The sequence below is a fragment of the Cebus imitator genome, unplaced genomic scaffold (genome assembly GCF_001604975.1).
Source record: "Cebus imitator isolate Cc_AM_T3 unplaced genomic scaffold, Cebus_imitator-1.0 Scaffold108, whole genome shotgun sequence".
Lineage (NCBI taxonomy): Eukaryota > Metazoa > Chordata > Mammalia > Primates > Cebidae > Cebus > Cebus imitator.
Genome location: NW_016107423.1, coordinates 5,459,709 through 5,472,301, shown reverse-complemented (window position 1 = coordinate 5,472,301; position 12,593 = coordinate 5,459,709).

Below are 12,593 nucleotides of genomic sequence, written 5' to 3'. Positions count from 1 at the left end.
ATGCAGAGGCTCTTCAGTTTAACTAGATCTCATTGACAATTTTTGTTTTTGTTGCAATTACTTTTGTAGTCTTTGTCATAAAATATTTGCCAGGAACTATGTCCATAATGCTATTTCCATTTTCTTTCAGGATTTTCATACTTTTAGGCTTTACATTTAAGTCTTTAATCCATCTTGAATTGATTTTTGTGAATGGTAAAAGGAGGGCTCCCGTTTCAATCTTCTGCATACCGCTAACCAGTTATCCCAGCACCATTCCTTGAATAGAAAGTCCTTTCCCCATTGCTTGCTTTTGTTGACTTTGTCAAATATCAGTTGGCTGTAGTGTGCAGCTTTATTTCTGGGTCCTGTATTTTATCCCATCACTTTATGTGGTTGTTTTTGTAAGAGAACCATGCTGTTTTAGTTACTGCAGTCTTGTAGAATAGTTTGAAGTTGAGTAATGTGATGTTTCCAACTTTGTTCTTTTTGCCTTCAGTTGCCTTTTCTCTTCAGGCTTTTTCTGGGTTCAATATAAATTTTAAAATAACTTTCTCTAATTTTGTGAAAATGTCATTGGTAGTTTGATATGAATACCATTAAATCTATACATTGTTTTGGGCAGTATGACCATTTTAACAATATTGATTATTCCTATCCAAGAGCATGGAATGCTTTTCCATTTCTTTGTGTTGCTGATTTCTTTCAGCAGTGATTTGTAATTCTTGTTGTAGAGATCTTCATCTCCCTAGTTATTTCTATTCCTAGCTATTTTATTCTTTTTCCAGCTATTGTGAATGGGATTATGTTTCTGATTTGGCTCTCAGCTAGGACATTGTTGGTGTAGAAATGCTACTGATTTTTTTACATAGGTACTGAAGTTGTTTATCATATCTAGGAGATTTTGGACAGACACAATGCAGTTTTCCAGGTATAAGATCATATCTTCTACAAACAGAGATAGTTTGACTTCCTCACTTCTTATTTGGATGACTTTTATTTCTTTCTCTTTCCTGATTGCTCTGCAAGTGCTTCCAGTACTATGTTGACTAGGAGTGGTAAGAGTGGGAATTCTTGTCTTGTTCCAGTTCTCAAGGGAAATGCTTCCAGCATTTGCCCATTTGTTACGATGTTAGCGGTGGGTTTTTCATAGATGGCTCTTATTATTTTGAAGTATGTTCCCTCAATGTCTATTTTGTTGAGTTTTTTACATGAAGGTATGTTGACTTTTCTCAAAAGCCTCTTCTGCATCGACTGAGATAATCATGTGGTTCTTGTTTATGTGATGAATCACATTGATTTAATTGTATAAATTGAATCAACCTTGCATTCCAGGAATAAAGACTACTTAATTATGGTGGATTAGCTTGTCAATGTGTTGCTAGATTTGGTTTCCTAGTGTTTTGTTGAGGATTTTTACATCTATGTTCATCAGAGATATTGGCCTAAAATTTTTTGTTGTCATTAGGTCTCTGCCAGGTTTTAGTAACATAATGATACTAGCCTTACAGAATCAGTTAAGGAGGAATCCCCCCTCCACAGATTTTTGGAATAGCTTCAGTAGTGTTGGTACTAAGCTCTTCTTTATATGTCTGGGTAAATCCATCTGTGAATCCAATTGGTCCAGGAATTTTTTTGGTTTGTAGACTTTTTATTATTGATTCAATTTTAGAACTCATTATTGGTCTGTTCAGGGTTTCCATTTCCTTCTGGTTCAATCTTGGGAGTCTGCATGTTTTCAGGAATTTATCTATTTCTTCTGGGTTTTCTAGTTTGTGTGCATAGAGGTGTTTGTAATAGTCTCTTAAGGATTTTTTGTATTTCTGTGGGATGTCAATGGTAATGTTTCCTTTGTCATATCTAATTATGTTTATTTGGATCTTTTCTCTTTTTTTCTTTGTTACTCTAGGTAGAAGCCTATCAATCGTATTTATTATTTCAAAAAACAAAGTTTTAGTTTCATCAGTCTTTTGGATGGTTTATTGAATCTCAATTTCTTTCAGTTCAGCTCTGATTTTGGTTATTTCTTTTCTTCTGCTGGCTTTGGGATTCATTTGCTCTTCGTTTTCTAGTTCCTCTAGGTATGATGTTAGGTTATTAATTTGAAATGTCTCTTATTTTTTGATGTGGGCATTTAGCAGTATAAATTTCCCTCTTAAAACCATTTTAGCAGTGCCCCAGAGATGCTGGCATGTTCTGTCTTTGTTTTCATTCGGTCCAAAGAATTTCTTGATTTCTACCTTAATACATTGTTTATTCAAAAGTCATTCAAGAGCAGATTGTTTACCACGAAATTGTATTGTTTTTGAGAAATCTTAATATTGATTTCTATTTTTATTTTGCTATGGTCCAAGAGTGTCGTTGGTATGATTTCTATTTCTTTAATTTGTTGAGAATTGTTTTATGACCAATCATGTCATCTATTTCAGAGTATGTGTCAAGTGCAGATGAGAAGAATGTATATTCTGTTGTTGCTGGGTGGAATGTTCTATAGATGTCTGTTAAGTCTATTTGGTGAAACGTCAACTTTAGGTCCCAAATATCTTTGTTAATTTTCTGTCTCGATTATATGTCTAGTATTCTCAATGGTGTATTGAAGTGTCTTACTATTATTGCGGGGTTATCTAAGCCCTTTTCAGACATCTCACAACTTGTTTTATGAATCTGAGTGTTCCTGTGTTGGGTGCATATATATGTAGGATGGTTAAGTCTTCTTGTTTAATTGAAACCATTATCATATAATGTTGTTCTTTGTCATTTTGATACTTATTTTAAAGTCTGTTTTGTCTGAAATTAAAATAGCAACTCCTGCCCTTTTTGTTTTCTCTTGGCTTAGTAGATTTTTCTCCTTCCCTTTACTTTGGGCATATAGGTGTTTTTTCATGTGAGATGGCTCTCTTGAAGACAATATACAATTGGGTCTTGCTTCTCTATCCAACTTACCACTCTGTGCTTTTTAAGTGGGGCATTTGGCCCATTTTCATTCAATGTTAATATTGATGTGTACATGACTATATCCTATCGTCATGTTGTTAGCTAGTTATCATACAGACTTAATTGTGTAGTTGCTTTATAGTGTGAATGGTCTATGTACTGAAGTGTGTTTTTGTGGTGACCAGCAACAGTATTTAATTCCATGCTTAGCAGTCCCTTAAAGGCCTCTTTTAAAGTAGGTCTGGTGGTAATGAATTCCCTTAGCATTTTCTTGTCTGAAAAGGACCTTATTTCTCATTTGCTTATAAAGCTTAGTTTGGCTGGACATAAAATTATTAATTGGAATTTAAGAATTTTTAATATAGGTCCCTTCATCTCTTCTGGCTTGTAGAGTTCCTTCTTAGAGGTACACTGTTAGGTGCCTTTGATTTTTTTTTTTTTTCTTTCTCATTGACCTTGGAGAACCTGATAACTGTGTATCTTTGAATGGTTGACTTGAATAGTATCTCACAGGGCTCTCTGCATTTCTTGAATTTGAATCTCAACCTCTCTAGCAAGGTTAAGGAAAGTTTCATGGACCATATCCTCTGACAGTGTTTTTCAAGTTGAAAAATATGTTTTTCAAGTTGCTTGCTCTTTCTCTCGCTCTTTCAAGGATGCCAAATGTGTCATAGGCTTAGTCTCTATACATAATGACTTATTTCTTGGAAGTTTTGTTCATTGTTTTGTATCCTCCTTTCTTTAGTTTTTGCCTGACTGAATTGATTCCAAGAACAAGTCTTTGAGCTCTGGGATTATTTCCTTATTTTGGTTTATTTTGCTGTTAATACTTCTGATTGTGCTATGAAATTCTTATACTGCATTTTTCATCTCTATCAGTTCAGTTTGGTTCTTTCTTAAAATGGTTATTTTGTCATTCAGCCTTTGTATCATTTATTGGAATCCTTAAAATTTTTTGGATTGGGTTTTGACTTTCTCCTTAATCTTGATAATCTTCATTCCTATCCAGATTCTGTATTCTATGTCTGTCATTTAAGCCATTTCAGCCAGTTCAGAACTATTGCCAGGGAGTTAGTGCAGTCATTTGGAGGTAAGAAGACACTCTGGCTTTTTGACTTGTCACAGTTCTTGTATTGGCTCTTTCTCATATGTGTTAGTTGATGTTCCTTTATTGTTTGACGTTGCTGTTTTTTGGATGGGTATTTTGGTGGGTTTTTTTTTTTTTTTGCCTTTATACTCTTTGATGTCCTTAAGGGTTTGACTACGGTATAAAGTGAGTTCTGTCAACTTACTTCATTTCTGGAAGATTCTAGGGGGCCAAGGCTCAGATTAGTACTCCTGAGCTTCATGCTTTAATCATGCAGGGCAGGTACCAAGCCCAAGACTTTGTTCTGCGGCCCCTCGAGGTTAAGCACCTGCTGTGCAGAAAAGGCCAGTGTGTTCTTGGTCTGCTGACAATAACACTCTATGGGAGATGCCAGATAAAATGCTTCACAGGGGTGCTGGCAGCGGGGTCTGCACTCACATGTGCATGCCAGCTGCAGTGACATGTGGTGGGGACATGCATTGGTGGAAGCAGAGCACTGGTGGGGATTGGGTAGTGACATCCATGTGGGGGCAGGGTGGTGTCTAACCAAATGTGTTGACAACAGAGGCTGTGCAGCAGGGCATACTCACATCAGCAGAGGCAGGGTGCCAGCAAAGTAGGATGGTGGCATCTGCACAGGGGCAGGACAGCAGTGTAGGTGTGCGTGCATCACCAGTGCCTGGCAGGATGTGTACATTTATACTGACAACAGCTGGGTGGTGGGGTGCACATGTATGTGCCATCACGGGAGGGCGGTAAGTTCCACTCACTCATGAGCACTGGCAAAGCAGTGGTGAGGACACAGTGGATGAGTGTATGGCAGTAAAGCAGCGGGGAGAGGGGCTACAGGTGAGTGTACATGAGCAAAGCAGTCGAGGGAGGCTGTAGTGGGGAAGGCTGCAAGTGCTTGTCTGCTAGAATCCCTCAATGGTCAGGTGCAGTCTGCCACCAAAGGGGCTATGGTGGCAGCTGCTGGGAAGTACCCAAGTTGGCCACTCCAGGCTGCACTGCTAGTGGGCACAGCCAGGCAGCTGGCTTAGGAGAAACCAACAGAAAAGGGAGCACTCAGATCAGACTAGCCCCATTGCACAGGCAAGACCACCATGCTCTGTCCAGGTCTGACTGTCAACAAGGGCCCAAGCCACCTAGAGGAGCTTGGTGAGCTTTGGGGGATGGGCATTCCTGACTGTGTCCCACTGCGGTCATTCTTGTGCTAAATCCCATTGGCTCTATACAGGCTGGAGTTCTGTTCCTGCCACCTCTTCCAGTAGCTCTCCCTGTCAGCTCAAATGTCTGTGAGGGACATAGCATTCCCTGCTGCTAGGATTCCGGAGGTCTATGGCAAAAGTGGGCCACTTCTAACCTATTTAACTCACCCCTTCTCCAGGAGCTTCTAGGGGTCAAGTACAAGTTCTGATGCTTAGCAGTCCTATGCAAGATTGCTGGGTTCCTCCCTCTTTCAGCCAGAGGTCTGCCTTCTTCCTTTGACCACTCTCAATGCCTTCCTTCTGAAGATCTGCTCAGAGTGGTGTGCCAGTCTTCTTATGGTCTGGTCTCTTGCTGGAAGACTTTCTGGCTGTATCTAGTCAGCCATCTTGGCTACCTCTCCCAGGTTGTTTTTCCTGGGGAAGTTTTTATAATGAGTTTGCTACCATAAAAGGCTATAATAGGTGATGTGTGAAACTGAGCTTTTACTAAAACTCAATAATGTGTACAACAAATTTCAATTTTTATTTTTAACATTATGAATATGTTTTCTTCAAAGATGCTTTGGGATAGAGAAGAAACTTGAGAGACAAATAAAAATTAGTGGTATTGGCAGAATTGAAAGGTCAATTTTCACCAATAAAAGACAAGCTATAGTCCTGATTTGCTAGTAGAAAGTCAAATTTAGGTAAAACCACATACATATTTGCTTTATTTTTCATTGAGAGAAGAAACATTAAATAAAATATATTACCCTCATCAGAACACTTGGTAATGCATAAGAAGCTATCCAAAAAACACAACAAACCTAATGGCAAGACTGCTAGCACTGACTCACTGAAAACATTTGGACAGAATCAATGTGCATTGATTTCTGGCAGCCATATGGTTGGTTGGTTTGTAAAGGAGACTAAGCTGCTGTGGAATTTCACTTCAGAAAGCAAGTTTTAACTAGTCCTGCAGACACATTAATATTTCCCCTACTTCTACCAAGACACCTGTGTGTGGAATAAAGGGCTAAATATTGCATTCCAAACCTAGTGGAGTATGCCTAATGTGCCAAACGAAAAAGATGGATGGGAGCCTACCCTGCAGGCTTAGAATTTAAATTGTGCTGAGAGGCAATTAGATTGTTCCAACTTTTTCTGAAAGCCAGCATTATGCACCTGGGCGCTTCCCTGCAGCTTGCCCTGGACCTTCTGGGATCAGTGGAAGAGAACTGAAGGAAGCCCCAAACAGCCCAACAGGAGGGCATCATTCTGTAGCTCCATTCAATCAGGAAACTCTCTTGGTTCAAAGGGGTGTCTTTAGGTGATTGGGTTGCTTAACTCCTCAAGATACAGCTGCAGCCCGGTTCTTCTTGGTGCAAGTCTGGTCATCTATAAGATGGCTAAGTTAATGTTTCATGCAAGGCTGGCATAGTCTTTCAGGTTGGCTACCTTCTCTGTATTCCGAGGACACACAGGTCCAGATATCAAATTCACATAAAGGAAACCAGACTCAAAGATATGGGTTCGTGATAACTTAAGCAATATTGATAGCCACTGGACTAGCCATATGTATCAGTCAGATAATCAAACTTTCTTCTTCCTATAATGAAGTTATTTGGGAAATCTAATTCATAATCAGACTTCTGCTTAATGCTAACCTACTCAAGGCAAACAAGTGAATATTTTTATAAAACTATAGTAATCTTTTGATTCTCCCTTTTCTCACTCAAAAGAGTACAAATAACAAATCAACCAGGATCCTCATGTCAGTGGGTCAAGTTATCTCCTCCTGTATAATACTGAAGTCACAATAATATGTTTTTACTTTATGTTCTTATACACAAGGGTCATATCCCATCTGCTTATACTTACTATTACAACATCTTTCTTTTTCTATAATCTTATACGGTTATTACCAACATCTAACTTTATAAATCCTCTTAGATTGGTAGCATTTCAGGGTGAGGACTTTCTGATAATGTGTAGAGCAATGGTCTATTATTTTCTATGGCTATAGCCAATTGTCACTAGGGAATGGTTTCCAAATTTGTAAAAATCCTTTATTTAGCTTATCTTCTAATATTTGCCTATTTCTCTTTTTCCCTACTATTTAATGTTCATCTTGTAATCTGTGGTGACATATTGCAGGGGATTGGAGAGTTGTCTCTCTTTAAACATGTGTGTGTGTGTGTGCATGTGCCTGTGTGACTACATGTTACAGGAAACATCTCCTGAGAGGTATTAAAAATTTTTATGACTAATCAAACTTGATTTTAATTTAATAGGTAATTAAAAGGAACTTATTCTATTGTTCTGGAATTTGAACTGAGGCCTCCTGTATTAGGATTCTCCAAAGAAATAGAACAAATAGGATGTATATGTATGTCGCTTAGATAGAGACAGAGATTAGTTAAAAAGAATTGGCTCAGACAATGTGGGGAGCTGACAAATCTGAAATCTAGATTTCAAGCATGTTGAAAATTCAGATAAGAGTTGTTGTTCCAGTTTTGAGTCTGAATTCTGCAGGCCAAGAGGCTGAAAAATTAGGTAGGATTTCCATGTTATAGTCTTGAGAAGAATTCCTCTTTCTTCAGGAAATCACCATTCTTGCGTTTAAGGCCCTCAGCTAATTGAATAAGGCCCACCCTCATTATGGAGCATAATCTGCTTTAGTCAAAGCCTGTTGATTTAAATGTTAATCATGGCTAAAATATATACCTTCACAGTAATATCTAGACGGGTACTTGACCAAACAACTGGTCACCATAACTTAGCCATGTTGTCACATATAATTAACCATCACAGGCCCCAGAACACAACAGGTGACAAGTATTTACATATTCTAAAGAGAGGAAGCAGGGAAAACTCCAATCTGATCAGAAATGTATTACATCACTAAAACTTCAAATAGCCTTTATAAAACTCCAATATTGTTGGATATTTACATATTCCATGTTCTCACATTTCAAATTTACAAACAATTTAATTTTTTTTACATACATAGTCACCATAATCTTTCTCCAAAGTGTATATAGATTTTCCGAATTCGTTGCAGGTGTCATTGTGTGATATCTTGCTGACAAAGACACTATGAGGCAAATTAGTCAAAATGTAAACAATAATTATTATTCTGAATAGGTGGCTCCATATTAAGCAGGATGGTGTTAATTCAGGGAGATCATATGCCCTGATGCCTGGATTCTCCCAATGACAAATCACTGGAAGTCAGGGAGTTTCAATCTCTTGAACCACAGGGATAAAAAATAGTATCGGGCAAAGCAGGTATGATTACCACAAAGCATGGCTTTCTTTTCCTTTTTCAGTTTACATATGTCAAAATGCTGGATTTAGGCAGCCATCATATTTTACTCGAAAAGTACTCATTCAAATTCTGGTAGCCTACAGACAACTTTTAAATGCCTCATATTTTACTAAACTTGGTAGAAGTGCTTAAAATCAAATGAAGCAATCAAAACTAATGTGATATGCTTCATTACTTTTCTACAAAATTCTAGAATTGCATATTATCTTTTGTAAGAAATCTTTGTCATCCAGAATCTCATACAATTGCACACCACAAAATGAGGCAGACACTTGAAAAAGACATCCCCACCTTTTCACTCTTTGCCTTAACTATCGCAGTGTACCTATTAGAATGCATTTACAAGTGACAGAAATCTTAATGACTTAACCCAGACATTTGACAAGCCTAGAAGTAGGCAGTATCAGTGTTGATTCAACCACTGAACAATGCCATCAGTAAACTTAGGCTCCTTCTGTACTTTGCTTCACCATCCTGAATATTTTGACTCCTTATTCTCAGGTTTGTCTCTTCATGAGCATAAGATGGCTGCTGCAGAGCCAGATGTTATGACTGCATCCACAAGCAAAAAGCAAGAAGTATCCACAGTGCTCTCCTTTCACAGCACTCTGTGTGTGTGTGTGTGTGTGTGTGTGTGTGTGTGTGTGTGTGTTATTTAGAAAATGTTTCCCATAATGCCAAGATACCCAGGTAGGCTTACATATCATTAACAAGAATTGGTAAAATGCTCATCATTAGAATGTCATTGGCAATTAGAACATCATCGACAGGGAAAAATAACATCCTCTAATGATGAAAAAGAAAACTACCTTCCTGAGAACATTGTTACCTGCCCAATACCTAAATAAGTGTAGGTTCTGTCAAGAAAGAAGGATTGGGGAATGAGCATTCAATAGGCAATGGTGACTGCCACTAACACCTCACTGTCCATATATTCTTTATGAAAGTCCAGATAATCCATAACAACACAATTGCTCCTCCTCACTGTGAACCTTCTCCCTGGGTCTCTGCTTTACAGTTTAGTTCTTGAATTTTCTATTTCCATTTTTACCTGGAATAATGATCATTTCCAGGTAATTCTCAAAATCAGTGCTTATGAATGATTATTGCCAAAATATAATTTTTTCAAGCCTCCCTCCACAGCATTTTGGCCATCCATGAAGTGCTTCTTGGAGTGCATACAAAATATGCCAATTGGCGGCATATAAGTATAAATAACAACTCTCAAATAAGAATAAGAAAAATATCAGAAGATTCAGTTATGTTTATAATAGCATAAAACACTGGCAAAAGTAAAACAAAAAAATTAAGGAAAAATGTCTGCAAGCTTTTCCATTTTTAAAACACAGTAATAGTCATTTGGCAATACAAACGTAAAATGAAACTTGGTTGTTTTCAAAGAATACAGTTTAAGAAACAGAGAAAATCATGAACAATTAGGTATAATGCACTGTAAAATCTGCTGTAATTGAAGTACCAGTAAAATAATATGTGAACACAGACAAAAGAATGGCTAAAAAAACAGATGTAACTGGTAAAAATCAGCAGACAAAAAATTGTTTTGATTCATTTTAATGCCAGAGTAAGGCAGAGAAGAAAACGATGTAGGTGGCAAGATGTATCTTAAGATCAGCAAAGGAAGTAAGGAAAGTGGATCTGGAATATAGGATGTTTTTTCTTTAAAAAATATGGAAATAAATAGTTTATAACAAAAATGCTGAAATATTAAATTCATTAAGTATATTAAATTATATATTTATTCACTCAAAAATGTTTATTGCATGCCTACTCTGCGCTAACATTGTGGTAGATCTTTATCTACAACAGCAGCAGGCAAGACAGACATGGCTTTCATGGAGATTACAGTCCAGCAAGGAAGTCAGCTCTTACATAAGCAAAAATAATGAAGGATGATCAGCATTCTAAGAAGGCATATTGGTTAAGACACTTTTTTAATTGTAAGTTATACACACATGCACAATTTGGCTTAAGCCGAAAAAAAGGCGGGGGGGAGGGAGGGAATGTAATGGCTCATATAACTGAAAAAAAATTCAGACATAACATTTAATGCCAAGTGATGTTTGATAGAAAAGTTTAAATGATGTCACTCCAGACTTGTTTCTTTCACTCCATGGCTCTCCTTCTCTGAAATGGTGACATTAACCAACTAGCTCTCACCTCATAGAGATGATGCCTGATAGAGAAGTTTAAATGATGTAACTCCAAACATGTTTCTTTCACTTCTGGTTCTCCCTCTCTGAAATGGCGGCATTATCCAACTAGCTCTCACCTCATGGAGACGAGATAACTATAGTAGCTGTAGCCTCAGATCTTCAAAATTTCAGGAACAGCACAAGAGAGCCACTTTTCCAATAGGTCCCTCAAGAGCTCTGAGATTCACTCTGATTGTACGTGCTTTGATCTCATTAATATATGCATTCTGAGCCAACAATCAGAGTAATGTTATTGACTAATAGGCCAATATTTATAGCAATTGTCTCATGAACACAGATACTACATTATGTCAGATCCAGCCAACACACTCACCATTATTTGTGTAAGCCTAGACTTAGATATTAATGTGTCAGTGTTGTTACTAAGCATTGTAAGCTCCTTACTTTGAGAATAACTTCCTGAACCCTTTCTTCTTTCCTATGTAATAAGGACTCATCTTAACAGAAATATATTGACAATTACTGTCTTTTCCCCTTTTTATCACCTTTGCACTTCAAACCACAAGAATCTAAATGAAGCATTCCACTATCAGAATACTATAATCCAAGAATCAGGTCCTTCACCATAGCAGATTGTATTTAATATAAAGTATCACTTAATTAAAAGTTTGTTATATTTTATGGTATTAAACATTTCTAGAACCTATGACTGCCACATACTCTATAATCGGACAAGTGTAAAAGCCACCATGTAACCCAAAGATATGACATTTGTTTTTTTTAATATCCGTATGAGAGAAAGGATTGGGAAGCCTAAAATGGGAGATTCTTTGGGACAAGAGAAACTTGGCAGTGCCCTGTCAAATAATTTAAGGGTCCCCAATTTTTATGATCAGCCCCAGAACCCAGACACAGTGAATGTCAAAAGACGTCTACAGAACAGAACTTAAAATTCCCCATGGATCACAAATGTGGCCCAAAATTTATTTTACATTTGGGGAGAGGGAAGAAGAAGATAAGAAAAAGGGAAAAAATTTATACGAAAGGAAAAGGAAGAAATTCAAACGCCTTGACACAAGATGCTTAGTCCTCCAAGTTTATAAATATGAATGTACATCAGGTCACCAGGGAAACATTTAAAATGCAGATTTTTCAGCCCCACTCCCAGACATTCTGATTCTGTGTGTTTGGAAGGAGGCTAAGATCGTATCCTTTTAATGAGCACCTTAGATGATTCAGATGCTAGTGGTCCAAAGATCACACTCAAAAGAAAACTTCTTTAGGGCTAAATCAAAAACTGCCATATCTAATAAATCCAAAATTTTAAGAACTGCAATGCGTTGTAAGAGAAGAGGAGAGTGGACTTACCAGTTCCATCCTTCATTCAAGATTAAATGCTACCAACTAGTCCAGTTCTGTTTTATAAATACAAGTCTGCAGAGAACAGACAACATGGATGAAGACCAGTTCCTAGAGACGTACAAAGAGCAGAATTTATAATGAGCACAGAGACTCGTAAAAATAAACACTAACATGGTGGTGACATGATGCATTTCTGAGGTGAAGACAGTGAACAGGACTACATAAGACAAAGAGCTTAAATGTAGAAAGATTACTTTAAGGTCAGGTACAGATGTTTCTGGAACAGGCATCAGGTCAGCACTATCTGCTCTACCTGTAAGCATTTTAGCAAATGTTCCTAACAAATGTTGAGCTTTAGTTGATTTCCAAAATGACTCGAGGGGATTTGGGAATGTCTGTAGAAGCAGTGACTAGTAGGAAATTGTGGTCATCCACATCTCCCCATGCAGATCCAATTTCTGATTCATCGGGTTACATCATGTAATGTGACCAGAGAAAAGAGCGAAGTATAATAAGCAGTCAAACTACTGCTCATGCAA